We start from the raw sequence: 15,957 nt of genomic DNA on the forward strand, positions 1-15,957 counted from the left end.
ATTTGTATTTATATAGCTTTTTTTAACAAATGTACATTGTTTAGGGCAGTGGTTCTCAAACTTTTTCCGCATGCGGGCCCCCTTGTGTACAGTGCATGCCTTCGCGCCCCCCCCCCAAAGATAATTTATGACAAAAAACTGTTCTAAAATTTGACATTTTAATTAAACAAAACATATTATGTTATACAAAGTAGTGCTGTTGGTTAGTAGCCTTATTTTTTTAGGTTTAATTATACAGAATTAATGATAAATGTATGTATGATAAAATGTATTTTATAAAATATCATAAAACTGGTGCCCCCTGGCACCATCTTGCGGCCCCCCTGGGGGCCCCGGACCCCAGATTAAGAACCACTGGATTAGGGGACAACTTGAAGCCATCCCAGATAGCACACGTACGTCGCGGAGACGTCTGCTAAATATCGCTTCATCTTCTGTAGATCGGCTGCGAACATTGAAAAGTAAGACGTCTGCAATATCTCTGCAAGACGTCTTGGCGATGTCTTGAAACATTCGAAATTTTTACGAGCTGCATGCATCTTCTGGAGATCTTGAATCCGAGCAAACGCAGACGAATCAGCTCACCTCAATGCTCAACTCATTTCATTGTTTACACTTATTTCTTGTTTAATTGTAATTAAACACAAACAAAAGATAAAAAAAACCCCAGCTGCATATAATTTGCCAGTTTTTTAAGAGTTTGGATTTATGTAGCATTCATAAAATATTATTTTTATATACCCTACCTCGTATCACGTGTAATATAGAAACATGAAATCATACCCGTATGTATACTGTATGCGTTTAGTCCAGTTTCACTTGCATATTTGGCAGTAAGGACGAGGGGACTCCTGCATTTAAATTGCGTTTATGCTTTAAGTGCAGAATAAAACACTTAAAGGTTCTCAAAGAAAGTACCTTGTACACGGAAATAATCTTACTGGCAACATTTTAACAAATATACTGTAACCAATAATGGACAGCAGTCTCTGCACCGTTCTCTAACAGATGTCTGTATAGATGAAGAAACCTTATACAATGTCGAAACACACTATACATGTATTAATTTGACCAGGTATTATCCAGCATCACAGCATGAATTGTTCTGACAAGTTTGTTTACCAAATTTAATTTATGAAACATATGTTCTGAATGTTCATTACATCCAGAGCCTACCAATATACTGCAAAGCTATGACATTTACTACCTGCTCTTTTAATCACTGCACAAGACCCAGAGCTGATCATGACACTTTCCATTTTAGACTTTGCATGTTCTACATAAAGAAAGAATTCTTTAAAAATGAATGAATTTATAATAAACCTAAAAATTAAAGCATTAAAAACACTGTGATGTAGTAAGTGCTGAAAGTATTATGTGAAACTGTGAATATAATCACAATTTAAATAATGGAGACTGTTACACAAGACTTAGATGCGACTTTAATTACAATACATTCAGTACACCAGGGGATTTTAAACTGTGGGTCAGGAGGACCCACTTGTCGGTCACACAGTAGGTTAAGGTGTGTTGCACACCTTAATGATGCAACAACAGTTTGGCCAAATTAATAATTAACAATGACAATGGTTTTGAAAGAATATACCATAAAATATTTGGTATTGCAAATAAACTTGTATTTACTTTACATCAGTGGTTCTTAATGTTATTCCTCGAGGCTCACTGCCCTGCACATTTTGTATGTCTCCCTTATTTAACACACCTGATTCAAATCATCAGCTCATTAGAAGAGATCTCAATGAACTGAACTGAGTCTGTCAGATAAAAGAGACATACAAAATGTGCAGAGCAGTGGGCCTCGAGGAATAACGTTAAGAACCACTGCTTTACATTATGAAATATTATGAAAATAAAATGACTCCACTGAAAGAGAACAAATGTGTTTTACCCCATTAAAAAAATGTATATGTAAAAATATTTTAGTGGGTCTAGAATAGATTACACTTGTCTAATAGGTTTTGAAATGAAAAGTTTGGAAACCCCAGCTTTACACAATACTAGTCTCAATTAAAGTTAACATTAAGTTGTAATATAACTGAAATAAATAGCATTTGCAATTGACAGACATTAAATTAAACTGATGGCAGATGAGGTGTGGGGATGATGCTGGGCCAGAGTTGAATCTGTGCATCTTAGTAGATCAGGGTGGTTCATCCTTAAGTGCTGCATTAAAAAGAGAAAGGATCTAAAAAGAAAAAAAAAATTCTCTCAAATCAACATTGGACTATCAACCCCAAATTAATAATACTGCAATTACATGCAAACAAACCTGTCAACCTTCAATATGTAAGGAATAATTGACGACGGGCCATTGAATTATAAGAAAATAATGCACACCCAAGGTGCAATGCGGCACGACGCGAAGCAGAGTGCCGTTACACCGCGGGTGTGCTTTATTTTCAAATAATTCAAAGGACCGGAGTCAATTATTCCTCTTATACCACGGTTACCACAAACATTGCTCTGGTGCCTATTTTTAAGACATTAGACAAGTTAGGTGTGCGGTTATCAGAAATGACTTCCAAAAGCACAGTTATCTAACACAGTCTACTGTAAGTGTTTTTTAACATTAAATATAGAATTCTTTTTTTTGAGAGATACAAAGGACAAAGTCTCTGCATCCATGTGACCAATCAATGGTTGTGTTAAAAACATGGGAGGATAATCAGGTCATGACAATTATGTGAAATATTGCGCAGTGTTACAATTCGGATTTCTGATGTTATGTCATTAAATATCCTACCACCGACCTCAATGCATTCCAGTCAATCACATATCACATTTGCGTGTTTACCACATAATGAGACGCCAGGAGAAGTTTGTGCTCTTGTGCCAATTATGGCAGAAAATGGTTACTGGATCATTTAACATTCATGTTCATAAATATTATGTGCTGTAAAAATAGTTTAAAGTTTGTTTGCGGTTCATGTAAGGCTGTGAAAGGCTAGCCACCAACTTGTCTGCAATGTCAAATGATGCATCTCGTTGAGGTTGGTGCTGATCGATCAGTCACAAGTTGAGAGGTCGGATACTCAACTTTGTTTGCTGTTCCAGTTGTCTCGAACACAGCATTAGTTCACAGACTCCAGTTCAGTTCTATCTGTAACAACAGAACACAATGAGAACATCATCACATCAGACAAAGTATTTCATTTATATAAATTGCACCCAAAGAAAAACCAAAATATTAAAAACATGAAAGATCAAAATCTTCATTTAAACCCAAAGGGGACTAGCATAGTAATACCATTCTCTGCTACTTTGCTTGAGCGGAAGTACAAAGTCTGACGTAGTCAGGCTAAAAGGGGACATGGTCTTTAAATAAAACACCCAAAATGACTCTCTTTGTAAGAGTTTTCAATATCTCCACCACAGTAAGAATTAATTCTTTTCTCAATACTTAAACATTAAAGGTCACGTTTTTTCTGATCCCCTATTTCAAACTTTAGTTAGTGTGTAATGTTGCTGTATGTTATAGCATAAATAATACCTGTAAATGTTAAAGCTTAAAGTTCACTGCCAGCCAGGCGATGTATTATCTTTAACAGAATTCCCCTTTCAATACAGCGAACGGCCGGTTTGGACTACAGCCCTCTACTTCCCGGTTGAATGACGTCAAAGCAAGTGTGTTTGACTAAACTCCACCCTGGCTAAGCTAAGCTGCTGTCAAATCACAACACACTAAACAAACTACACAATCAGAACTCGTTACGTATTTCTGAAGGAGGGACTTCATAGGACAAAGAAGACATCAGCCGTTTTTAGGACAGTGAAAGCACTATATAGATAAGTAGATTGTGTGAAAAATACCGCATGTGAAACATGAACACATGTTATATTGTGCACTGTAAACACAATCAAAGCTTCAAAAACACAGGAAAAACGGGACCTTTAAAGTTGTTCAGTATTATGGTTGTAATCAATAAAATGACAGGCAATTTTATTTAAAGATCATATCCCCTTTGGGTTTAAATGCAGATTTTAAGCTTTCATGCCATGAAGGCAATAATATCTGTCCTTGTATTGTTTGATTAGAAAAACAGGTCTAAGCACCTAAAGCTGGGAGAGCATGGTGAGGGCGTTGATTGAACTACTGTTGATTTTCCGCTCTTAGCGCTCCTTCAAAAATGCATGTTGCAGTAGAGGGCAAAAATGCAAGGCGTTCAGTACGCATAAACAGCGCACATAACGCTCAATGCTGCAGTTAAAAAAGATTTACCTCATAGTTAAGACAACTGGATCTGAAGCGTAATGATGGTCTTCAGAAGGCCTCTCATGGTGGCCTTGATTCAGAGGTTTGAGAAGACTACCAAGCACCAGAGCCAGCTAACAGGTGGACCAAACATCAAGCCAGAATTCTGCATGAGTCAGGTAAGCAGAATAAAAGACACTATAAATAAACAATAATAAAAGATGATCATTAATGACTTAATGCTTTCATATTCATGTTAATGCTTTGAAAATTATCTTATTTCTTTCAGAATCTTTTGATAATATTGCCCAATGCAACAAATGGAAAAAGCATGCTTTATGACAACCTCAGCAGCAGAACCCATGACTTTCTCCTGGGTAGACGAGACAAAAAAGTTTGGTATCAACACCCATCTAACAATTAAGGTAAAAGATAAAGTTTTATGATCCCTGCATTCAGGTTAGAGTATGGGGTAAGTTGACCGTTCTATGGGTGTTCCTCAAATGCAAGGTTGCATGTGGAGGCTGCGTCCATCTTAGTCCTGGCCTTCTGAGATTTCGATGTTAGAAAAAAGCCAGAATGAGATGGTTTAGTTTGATGTCCAAGGCAACGTCATAATGGTTTCCGCCCCAGTGATCATGGCATGAAAACTTTAAAGAGAGAAGTTGAAAATTAGCAATGCATCACCAAAAAAATCCAATAATGTAGTACAGTGAATAAAAGTCATGTATCAACTGTCTTTACAACATGGACAGTTAAACATTTTGTAATTAAATTAAAACAACAAAATAGAAAACAAGCAGATTGAGATGTCCTTCGACGATGCTTGATGACGTGGCAGCCGAGACATGCAGCCTTCTAGGACGGAGCCTTATTTAAAAAAAAAAATAATAATAAGGACGGAGCCTTATTTATTTTTATTTTATATATGTATAATGTCCCCCTTTGTATTTCTTATTATTTAAAAAAAATATTAAAAATAATTTTAAAAGGACGCAGCTGTGCGTTTGAGAAACGACCGGAAACGACTTATATGTCGCGAGGCCATCACGTGACCACAATATTTACCAGAAGACCGTTATTTGCTCGAGTACCCTCAACTTTTTTGTCGCAAATAACATTATTAATAACCTGTAAATAATAAATTTTGTACACATTACGTTCCTCTTCACTTTGTAATAGTATGTTTTTTGGTTTAATAGTCGGCTTTAAGTTAATTTTCCTGTCAGTTTGATCGTCAAAATCTTGGTAAGTATAGCTTGTCATTCCTGGGTTTTAATTGTTAGAAATACGAATTAAAGAACAGATATAACTAATATAATTGAAACAATTAATAAATACAATTATCAAACCACTCCAATAGAACAACGTTAACGGTTTTGAGTGGTTTCTAGGAAAAGGTCTGAATGACAGTAACGTTATCCGTATAAGGGCCATTTTAAGGTAACGTTAAAGGGCGGGAAAGGTTTGAGACATTTAATAACTCTATTAAAATGGCTGGTTTATCCCCACCAGTGCGTAACATGTGAAGTTAACGTTACAACGTGGCTTCGGGACTTTGCAGCGGCCTGAATAGCAGTGCATTGATAAATGTTAATAAGCTTTTAATCGCGTCTAGAACATTAATTTACGACGATCATTCTGTAGATCGACTAACTTACATGCCTGCATAACAACATATATTCTGTTAAAATGGTTAACTTACATTGACACTGAAACTCTGCCGTCAGCACTGTTGCTTCACCCGTTGGAACATCCTACTAGTCTAGGGAGTTAAAAATCGAGTTGGAAAAGAACAAAAAATCGTTCTGCGATCGTTCGACACGACACCCAGAAGCTGCAAAAACCGATTGAGGTTACACTCTACTGAATTATCGCAACGTTGAGTGCAGGCAGCCCACACATCTTTCAGATGTGTTCTACTTCATGCTGATCTACACGCAAACCGATCGTGACATCAAGTACCGCGAGATCAAACATTTTCCGGGGCTTTCCCAAACTCTCGCGGTACTTTGATGTCATACCACGTGCTGTCTGCGCATCTCGGTGTTAAGTCGAACACACCTGAATGTATTTGTTGGCTGCACTCCCTTGCGATCAGTAATGTAGGTGTAACGAATTAAATGTATTAAATTGATATTAAATAAATATTGTAATAAAAATCTTTATAAAATGATTAGCTGTCATTAATAAATTAATCTTTGATTTGAAACATCACTATACGTGAATTAACCCTCAAGTTATGAAATGCCTAAACATCAAAATGGTGAAAATACAACAATGTATATTTGACCAATTCAGCATTTATTAACTTTTGTCTTTTTAAATTGACTTCAGAAAGTTATCTGCAGCCACACATCCACTGTATACCAAGTTATGATGAACAATTATGAAAATGCAAAAGGATTGATAGATCAGTAAACAAGCAACAAAAAGGTAATATCTTAATAAACTTCTGCTTTTGTAACTTATTCATGTATTTGAATTACATAGTTCAAAATCAAACATTAATAATTATAGGGTTTCAACTTGTTGCAGCTTTACAAAAATGTAGAATTTGTAGGAGCGCATGGACATCTGAGTAACAAAGTCATATTATGCAGATGGGTGCTCATGGTGGCCTCCAAATAAATACATGGACAGGCTGCTAAAGAGGGTCAGGATGATGGAGATGCAAGAGCCAAAGACAGCACAGACCAAACACCAGGCCAGAATTCTGCATGAGTCAGGTAAGCAGAATCAGTTAAACTGTATAAAAGAATTAATAGACAGTACAATTAAAAACACATTATTTTTCATAGCTGTAAAAAAAAAAAAAAAAGAATGAAACAGTACCTGCATTTAAGTTTCCAGCCTTTTTCACAAAGTTGCCGACAACTGGAAGAATGTCCCAAATTGCTGCAAAATTAAATTCAGTAAGTCCTTATAAAAGAGACAGTTTAAAAAGTAAAACGGCTTCATTTAACTTCAAAATACCCCTAAATCCTTAAAGGAACACGCCCACATTTTGGGAATTTAGCTTATTCACCGTATCCCCCAGAGTTAGATAAGTCCATACATACCTTTCTCATCCCTGTGCGTGCTGTAACTCTGTCTGATGCAGCCCCCGCTAGCTTAGCTTAGCACAAAGACTGGAAGTGAATGGCTCCAGCTAGCATACTGCTTCCAATAAGTGACAAAGTAACGTGGACATTTTCCAATTTATGTGTTGTGATTTGTATAAATTCACTACCAGTCTTTTGTTCTAAGCTTAGCTAGCAGGGGCTGCGTCAGACAGAGTTACAGCACACACGGAGATGAGAATGGTATGTATGGACTTATCTAACTCTGTTTGTTTATTTGTAAATGTAAAAAATGCAGCTAACCATTCCCAGCTCCAGTGGGCAGGTTAAAGAGTATTTCTTAATATGAGACAGAAAACAGAAACACATTTTTAATGGCATTTAAAGACAACATACCACTTCATACAACTAAATTTTCTGTTTAATCCATAGATTGAGTAATTTTCACTCTAGAGACCCTTGGGTGACCACCAAGGACGAATGCAAAGTAAGTGACCTACAAAACAAAAACATTAATCTTTTACGACTGTTTCGAGATAAGTACTCTGCATATCTACAGCAATATGCAGATTCTTGAGTAAGAATTTCTCTCAGACAATATAGACCATATTTGTAGTTTAACAATTTCTATTATGTTAAAGTTCTCACATAAAAATTGCTAGTCTAAGAATGCTACAAGAAACCTGTTGTGCAACTTACCTGCTTCCCATTTACAGCTCCAGTGAGTGTCTCTAAGGTAGATCCTAATGCAGATGGATGGAATGTTGATCCGCCTAACATGCAAGGTAAAAGAGCATTTGATAGCATAGTGGATAAACAAAGCTTTTTTCATTTTCAGAGCATTTTCAAAAACAACATAACACTTGCTATTACATTGTTATATATTACATGACCATGTCTAACTCTGATCCATACAAAACAGATTTTCTGTACCGAGAACTTTGGATGACCACGTTTTCAAAAATCTGACCTCAATTTTAGTAACCATTTAGATATTTTAGATGTAGTCCGAGAGCTTGCTGACCCTCCATTAAAAATGTATGAACGGTATACTGTTCATGTCCAGAAAGGTAATAAAAACATAATCAAAATAGTTCTTGTGACATCAGTGGGTCAGTTAGAATTTGTTGAAGCGGCAAAAATACATTTAGGTCCAAAAATTACGACTTTATTCGGCATTGTCTTCTCTTCTGGGTCTGTTGTGAACCGTGTGCATGACACTGCTTCCGTACGATGCTGTTGGCTTGTTATCTGGTGCACCCAAGCTTTTTTTTCCGTTTACAGTCTGAGAGAGACGCTGTAAACAAAACAATATTCGCAAACATGTCTAAGGATAACACGTCAGCAGCGTCGTACGTCAGCAGCGCCACTGTGCACTCGCATTCGCAACAGGCCCGGAAGAGAAGACAATGCTGAATAAATCATTATTTTTGGACCAAAATGTATTAATGATGCTTCAACTAATTCTAACTGACCCACTGATGTCACATGGACTACTTTGATGATGTTTTAATTAACTTTCTGGAAATGAGACAGTATACAGCACATACATTTTTTGGAGGGTCAGAAAGCTCTCGGACTAAAACATCTTAAACTGTGTTCCGAAGATGAATGGAGGTCTTACAAGTTTGGAACAACATGAGGGTGTGTCATTAATTACATTATTTTCATTTTTGGGTGAACTATCCCTTTAAATGGAAAACACCACCGCTTTCCAAAATGTTACTATGTTTTTACCTTAGACGAATTAATACATCCCTATCTTTTTTCAATACGTGCACTTAATCTTTGTACAACGCTTCTTGAATGTGTTAGCATTTAGCCTAGCCCCATTCATTCCTTAGAATCCAAACAGGGATGAATTTAGAAGCCACCCAACCCTTTCATGTTTTCCTTATTTAAAGACTGTTACATGTATGGAATAAATTTCCCGCCTAATGTATTGAGGTCACGGATCAAAAAATAATATGCGTGAATGAAAAAATAATAAGCGCAAATTTGATCTTTAAACAGAATTAAAATTAAAATGCACAAAACTGAAAAACGAATGCAAAGTTATCCAAATTGCATACAAAATGGCATTTTCTTTGTTTATATTACTCCTTTATTTCTTCTCTCTAATATTTTCTGCTCATATTTATTTGTTTTGTATGCTTGTGCGGTTTTTTCTCTCGCTGTTATTTCCACACTCTGCGCTTGCTTTTCCAAAAGTTGCCGTTAGAGTTTCATGCAAATCAGGGCGGACTTAAGCGTCACCATTGGTCCGCTAGTTGCAGATTGACAGCTCCTTTAGCCAATCAGTTGAAGAGGAAGTTGACGTCACTCCAGTGCGACTCCCGGCTGCATAGTCGTGCAGGAGAGGATGGATAACCGTCAGCTGGCAAATATTAGACAATTAAATTTCATTAAACAAAATATTGTTAGTGTTTGACAGAAATACACTTATGTCTGTTGTGAGTACTCTTTGTCAGTTCTTTAAGATAATGTGTCATCCAAGTAAATGAAAGTCCTTTAACACGAATACTTTTAGCTAGTTTAGGTTTAGGCGGTGGAGTGAGTCTTTGCAGTTTAAGGCTAAAATGAATTGCATACATTGGCTTTACACATTCTATGCTCAGTACACTATAATGATAAAGTGATAATAATTAAGTTATGTGCAAACTTACACAGTATAAAACTAAAAATATTACGATATCATAGGCATTCAGACCTTTCATAGATGGCTGTCTGCTTTTTAGGACAAATACATTTATGAAATTACCATTGGTAGACTTCAGCCAAGTTGTACATCTGAACGATCTTGACAAAAAAAAAATAATAATAGCAAACGGCCTGAATATCAGTGTGGTGCTTCAGGTTTTTATTTTGAATAAATGTACAGTAGTTATAACATGTTATAAAAGGAAGCTTTGTGTTTACTGTAGGGGATTTCCCAATATTGATAAGAAATAAAGCATTTTCAAACCAATTGCTTTTGTTTTATTTTCAGACCCATTGTGTTTACTCGGGCATTACATTATTTGTATTAATACAAATAAATAATAAATAATACAACTCAGCAATACAGAAAAAGCTTTGTTTATTATCTGTGCTAGCTATAGATGAACTGCATAACCGAGTTAAATGACACAAGTTAAAATAACTGTATGCTAAATTTACATAAATTATAAACTGGTGCTTTAAGCTCCAAAGTATCCAGCAAGCTGCACAAAATGAAACTAAATATATCTGCCAACAATCTCTGAATTGTGAATTTCCATTAATAGTCCTTTATTGAGCCAATATTCATATTCTGAAAGCATACAATGCAAATAAGTTTAAAAACACTGCATTACTTTCTTGCATATGACGTGTGTGAATAAATAGATACACATAATATACTTTAAATATTGGACATATATAAATATTGGATATAAGGAGATTGGTTTAAAGATGTTTAAAAATCTCCAGCATGTCTCTTGGTCAGAGCCAGAACACAGAAATGGATCAAAGTAGCCAGATTCAGTGCAAAGGTTTATTTATCTCCACATATATTAAGATTATTAAGGCGACAGGCAGGGTTGTAGAAAGGCTACATGTGTTTCAAACTGTACACGGGAAGGCACGTGTACAGTGTACAGTTTTATAGGACCTGTTGCAATAAGACCACGTTATATTGTGCCAAAAAGTTTGCAATATAAATGTAAAAACAAATATATAAACATGCATTTAAATCCAGCACAAAAATGCCACTGTGAGTGTATAATGAGCACATTAAAAGCAAAAGTATTCATATAACGGCATTTAATGTCTCGTATTACAATAAATATATCTCTCATGACTTCACATAACAGCATAAACTCATAAATAAACATATAAAGAAGCAGGATTGATATGCAAACTGTACTATTATTACTTAAATAAAGGTAATATTACTGAAGTAAACTTTGAGGTAAATACGCTAACCGCTAAGTTTAAATAAGCTCAAAACGGACTCTATAAATGCCAATAATTATATTTAAAGAAACTGTACATGCATACTTCACTACCAGTGAATATACAAAAAGTTATCTGAAATTATCAAAGCCCATCTGACGATTATCCATCTTCACCTGCACGAATCACGATCGCCTGCTGTGAGTCGCACCAAAGTGACGTCAACACCGTCTCTTCGACTGATTGGCTAGAGGAGGAGCTGTCAATCTAAAACTAGCGGACCAATGGGGACACTTAAAGTCTGCCCTGATTTGCATGAAACTCTAACTGCAACTTTTGGAAATGCAAGCGCAGAGTGTGGAAATAAGAGCAAGGGAAAAACAGCACAAGCATACAAAACAAATAAATATGAGCAGAATATATTAGAGAGAAGAAAAAAAATGAAAAATATAAACAAATAAAACGTCATTTTGTATGCAATTTGGATAACTTTGCATTCGTTTTTCAGTTTTGTGCAATATAACCTTAAATCTGTTTAAAGTTCTGATTTGCGCTTATTATTATTTTATTCATGCATATTATTTTTTAATGCATGACCTCAATACATTAGGCGGGAAATTCATTCCATATACATGAGTAGTTATACGAGTAAGTATGGTGGCACAAAATAAAACGTGGCGATTTTTTAAGCGGATAAAAATGAGAACTATATTGTATGGCAAAAGAGCACTAAGTTTGCAGCACTTCGACCTCGGCGTGCAGTAACATCATCACTCCTGATTACTCCACCTCTCGCTCAAACTCAAAAGGGGGGGGAGTAGTCAGGAGTGATGATGTTACTGCGCGCCGAGGAATGAATGGGGCTAGGCTAAATGCTAACACATTCACGACGTGCTGTACAAATATTAAGTGCATGCATTGATGAAAGATAAGGATGTATTAATTGATCTAAGTTGAGGTAAGAACATAGTAAAATATTGAAAAACTGTGGTGTTTTTCTTTAAAAGCAGCACCCCTATTTATTTTGGGTGCGAAAAATATTTGCCACAGACAGTTAAGGCCTTATGCTGCATTTATTAGAAGGCGTTCCCAATTCTGGTTGTCCTAGTAAATACTATAAACAAATGAGTAACAATCCTCTCAGTAAATGACAAAAGACGGATGACATGAACTTCACTGCTTCACTCTCATTGGTAGTTGCTCCCAAAAGTCCTTCATCAAGTTGAACTTTACTCAAAGTTGTGGCATAGCTGGACATGCTCACTTCCTATTGTCAATGGTCACAGTTGCTCATGTTGCTTAATGGGGCAAAGCTTTCATTGGAATGAACGAGATTGTGTTGCTAGTCGCTGGCGGTGTAAAAGCAGCATTAGTGTGTGTGTCTTTAAAAATATATCAAATGCAAATTACCTGATCTAACATTCCCAGCTACAGAGGGCATCCTTTATTCAGTCCCTAATGCAGATGGTTGGAGTGTTGATCTACCTAACATGAGGGGTAAAAGAGTGTTTGTTAGCATAATGAGAAAGAAAACAGAAACACATTATTAGTGGCATTTAAAAACATAACACTTGTTTATACTACATTTTATGTTCAATCCATAGAGCACTCGTTTTGAGTCCTGAGACCCTGGGGTGACCACCGTGAACAAATACAGAGTAAGTTACCTAAAAAAACAATAAAAATATTTATTTATAAAAAGTTCTCATGAAAAAGCATCATCATTAACTCGCATGAAGTGTTACCTTACCAACATGTTGAAGACAACATAACACTTGTTTATACTGCATTTTCTGTTTAATCCATAGAGCACTCAATTTGAGTCCTGAGACCCTGGGGTGACCACCGTGAACAAATACAGAGTAAGATACCTAAATAAAAACAATAATAATATTTATTTATAAAAAGTTCTTATAAAAAAGCATCATCATTAACTTGCATGAAGTGTTACCTTACCAACATGTTCAAGGAAGGTGCAGGTCTGATGATCCATCCAACATAAAAAAAAACAGTAAATTTATACTTGGTTACTGTTTATCTGTTGTAAAACAGACAAATGCAGTTATAAGAATTTTACCTAAACTACACACCTATTTGATTCTTAAGTTTAAATAAATCAAAATAATGCATTTAATAGTAAAAGCATTTTAAAAGCTACACTCCTAATTCATTTATCTTTGCCTTTTTGCAGCTGCAATAGCAGTCTTGACGGTACTAGGATGAATGCAAATAAAGACTAACCACCTGACATCAGCTGTCCAGTCTCTTGTGGGAAGCAGGTGCTTGTTACCCCAAATACGGATGAAGAGTGACGAAGAGGATGATGACTTTTTGCTCAAACATCTGCTGAAGATCTTGACAGGCTGGAGACAAAATTAACAGACTGAGGGTTTATACAAAAAATCTTACTCAGCCAATATTAAAGATAAGATATTTTTACAAAATGTTCTTTTCATTGTTTAGGATGATTTTATGTAGAAAACAGTACATCACAAAAAAGACTTTAGATGTGTTTTCACAGGCAGAGCCTTACACACACACTAACCACAATTATAAACGCAACCCTAACACAGATTTAGACAGATTTGTGAATAACATTTGAGAGAAATAGGCCTTTTGGGGACATAGAAAATATTCATGAAATGAAAAATGGGGGCAAAAACAAATATTAACAAGTGTAATACAAATATCAACCATAATACTGATCGTTTTAAAAAAGTAAGCCACTATATCTTTCTAGAATCTTACACAAGACTCGTGTAACTCGTGTACTCGTGTTACATGAACGATCAAAATAAATTAACGTCAGACAGGTGGGCGAAAGATCAATATTAAAGCATGAATAACTGTTATCAACCCAATTTCGAGGTATTATTTAAATGATCCGACAGCAAACAGTTTATTATTTAAATGCATTATTACTACATACCTTAAGCAAATGTTCCACGCCTTTCTTCTTCTTGGCATTGCGAGGTCAAGCGGATGTTGTTATGTAGAATCATGACCTTGACGCAAAGACGCACATTCGTAATTTATTTAACAATGACAACACTTTCGGGTAATTTTATCTTCTAGATCCTAATTAACGCTATGAAGAAAGAACAGCCTTTCACGATTATTTCCTGGTAATTTTTTGTAATGTTTTATTTCAGAATGGAGATTAATAAAGCAGACGCGGAAAGGTTTTTATTATTTTAAATATGTTATGTTTATATGTTGTTGTTTTCGCATACTGTCGTGTAAAATGCATCTTTAAAGATAAATGAATGAAAGTTTTCATTGTTTAATTTGAATAAATGTGTTTTATAAAATCAACAACTGCCTGTTTTAAGATCAATTGAAAATTGTGTTTTAATTACTTAATATCGACGACACAGCATGCATGTGTAGATGTGTGTAGAAATAATTTGCTGTAGTTTAGGGCAATTCAATTTGTTAATGAGGGATCTTTTAATCTTACAAACATCTGGGAAAGAGCGGCTTACCGTCTTTCTAAGCTCTTCTAAAGATCTGGGAAAGAGCGGCTCGGCATCTTTTAAAGCTCTTCTAAACATCTGGAAAAGAGCGGCTCCGCATCTTTTAAAGCTCTTCTAAAGATCTGTGAAAGAGCGGCTTGCCGTTCTAACATCTTGTAAAGATCTGGGAAACGGCGGCTCGCCATCGTTCTAAATAACATACATCTTGTAAAGATCTGCTGGGTGTCTTGCAAACAGCTGGGTCGGACGTCTCGGCGACGCCTTCCAGATGAGCAAACGCCCTATATAATACGTCTTCCAGACGAAAAAGAAGACATCGCGCAGACATCTCCGCGACGTACGTGTGCTATCTGGGATTATTTCAGTTTCACAACCTAAATATTGCTTCAAAATAACATTTAAAAGAAAACTGTTTGGGTAGTCATGCCGATGGTGATTTGTATCAGCATTTATGCACTTTGCTGATGTAAATCTAAATCAGCACTCAAAATTTCACTAGCTTGTTGGCAGCAGTGAAGCAAAACGTACATTGAAAAAATGTAAAGGTTACCTCTATTAAAAACGCTTTGAGGAATGGCGAAGTCTCCTTTATGGTTTCTTTCAAGCTGTGTGCTGCAAGAAAAATAATATGCTGCATACACGCACACACAAAAAACAGATACATCTGCTCTGAAAAATTATAGTCAATGTGCAATGACCTCAAACGCGACATTTAAACCACAATTGATAAAAGCAATAAAAAACCATCTTGTGCAGTGAGATTAATGTTGAAGATAAAACATGTGCATAAAACATTTCACAAAAATAAATCTGTACAACAATAGATGTGGATCAAAATTAATAATAATCTTTTTTTCTACCAATTAGTATTGTGTGGCTGTAATTACACGATTCATCGAATACTTGCTGTAAATATGTATAATAATGAATACTGTAAGTTAATGTCTGATTAATGGCACAGTTAAAGGTGGGGTGCGTGATTTTTGAAAAACACTTAGGAAAAGGGAGTTGGGTCGACTACCAAAACTCACTTGTAGCCAATCAGCAGTAAGGGGCGTGTCTACTAATGGACAGTCTGGGTTGCGTATGTGTGGGGCGGGTCTATCAAAAGAAGGTCCAGATTCTATTGGGGTTGGGGCATGTTTGTTTAGGTCATTTCAAATGTCAACATTAGGTGTGATCGACTTCATTCGGTGCTGCGCAGACCGATCGGCGGCTGACTTGAAGCTGTGCATGCCGGTTAGTAATTTTGTCTGACTTGAGCTGGCATTGAAGGCACGTGACTGTGTCA

The 15,957-nt window shown here is 36.0% G+C and overlaps 3 long non-coding RNA genes across 12 annotated transcripts; 1 reads left to right on the forward strand and 2 right to left on the reverse strand.

The window, feature by feature from the left end:
- Positions 1–1,424: 1,424 nt before the first annotated feature.
- Positions 1,425–6,171, reverse strand: LOC135781772 (uncharacterized). 5 transcript variants are annotated; one of them, XR_010545250.2, is made up of 5 exons: positions 5,919–6,171; positions 4,560–4,863; positions 4,241–4,379; positions 2,978–3,121; positions 1,425–2,206 (listed from the first exon to the last, which is right to left on the reverse strand). It is a non-coding gene; the product is annotated as an uncharacterized lncRNA (long non-coding RNA). The 5 variants fall into 5 exon arrangements; XR_012335429.1 differs by having other exon boundaries at positions 4,241–4,411; XR_010545253.2 differs by having other exon boundaries at positions 3,059–3,121; positions 4,241–4,863.
- On the forward strand, positions 4,504–13,521 carry LOC135781802 (uncharacterized). Of its 3 annotated transcripts, XR_012335432.1 has the most exons (9): positions 4,504–4,638; positions 6,551–6,649; positions 6,817–6,942; positions 7,468–7,518; positions 7,708–7,762; positions 7,992–8,060; positions 12,619–12,848; positions 12,999–13,052; positions 13,382–13,521. It is a non-coding gene; the product is annotated as an uncharacterized lncRNA (long non-coding RNA). The 3 variants fall into 3 exon arrangements; XR_012335431.1 differs by lacking the exon at positions 7,468–7,518; XR_012335433.1 differs by lacking the exon at positions 7,468–7,518 and having other exon boundaries at positions 12,795–12,848.
- On the reverse strand, positions 6,795–15,024 carry LOC135781790 (uncharacterized). Of its 4 annotated transcripts, XR_010545261.2 has the most exons (10): positions 14,120–15,024; positions 13,435–13,553; positions 13,147–13,171; positions 12,941–13,061; positions 12,775–12,857; positions 12,601–12,675; positions 7,975–8,048; positions 7,672–7,771; positions 7,049–7,111; positions 6,795–6,929 (listed from the first exon to the last, which is right to left on the reverse strand). It is a non-coding gene; the product is annotated as an uncharacterized lncRNA (long non-coding RNA). The 4 variants fall into 4 exon arrangements; XR_010545259.2 differs by having other exon boundaries at positions 12,601–12,857; XR_012335430.1 differs by having other exon boundaries at positions 7,579–7,771; positions 12,601–12,857.
- Between the last annotated feature and the right edge of the window lie 933 nt (positions 15,025–15,957).

Source organism: Paramisgurnus dabryanus, chromosome 19, assembly GCF_030506205.2.
Source record: "Paramisgurnus dabryanus chromosome 19, PD_genome_1.1, whole genome shotgun sequence".
In the NCBI taxonomy this organism is placed as follows: Eukaryota; Metazoa; Chordata; class Actinopteri; order Cypriniformes; family Cobitidae; genus Paramisgurnus; species Paramisgurnus dabryanus.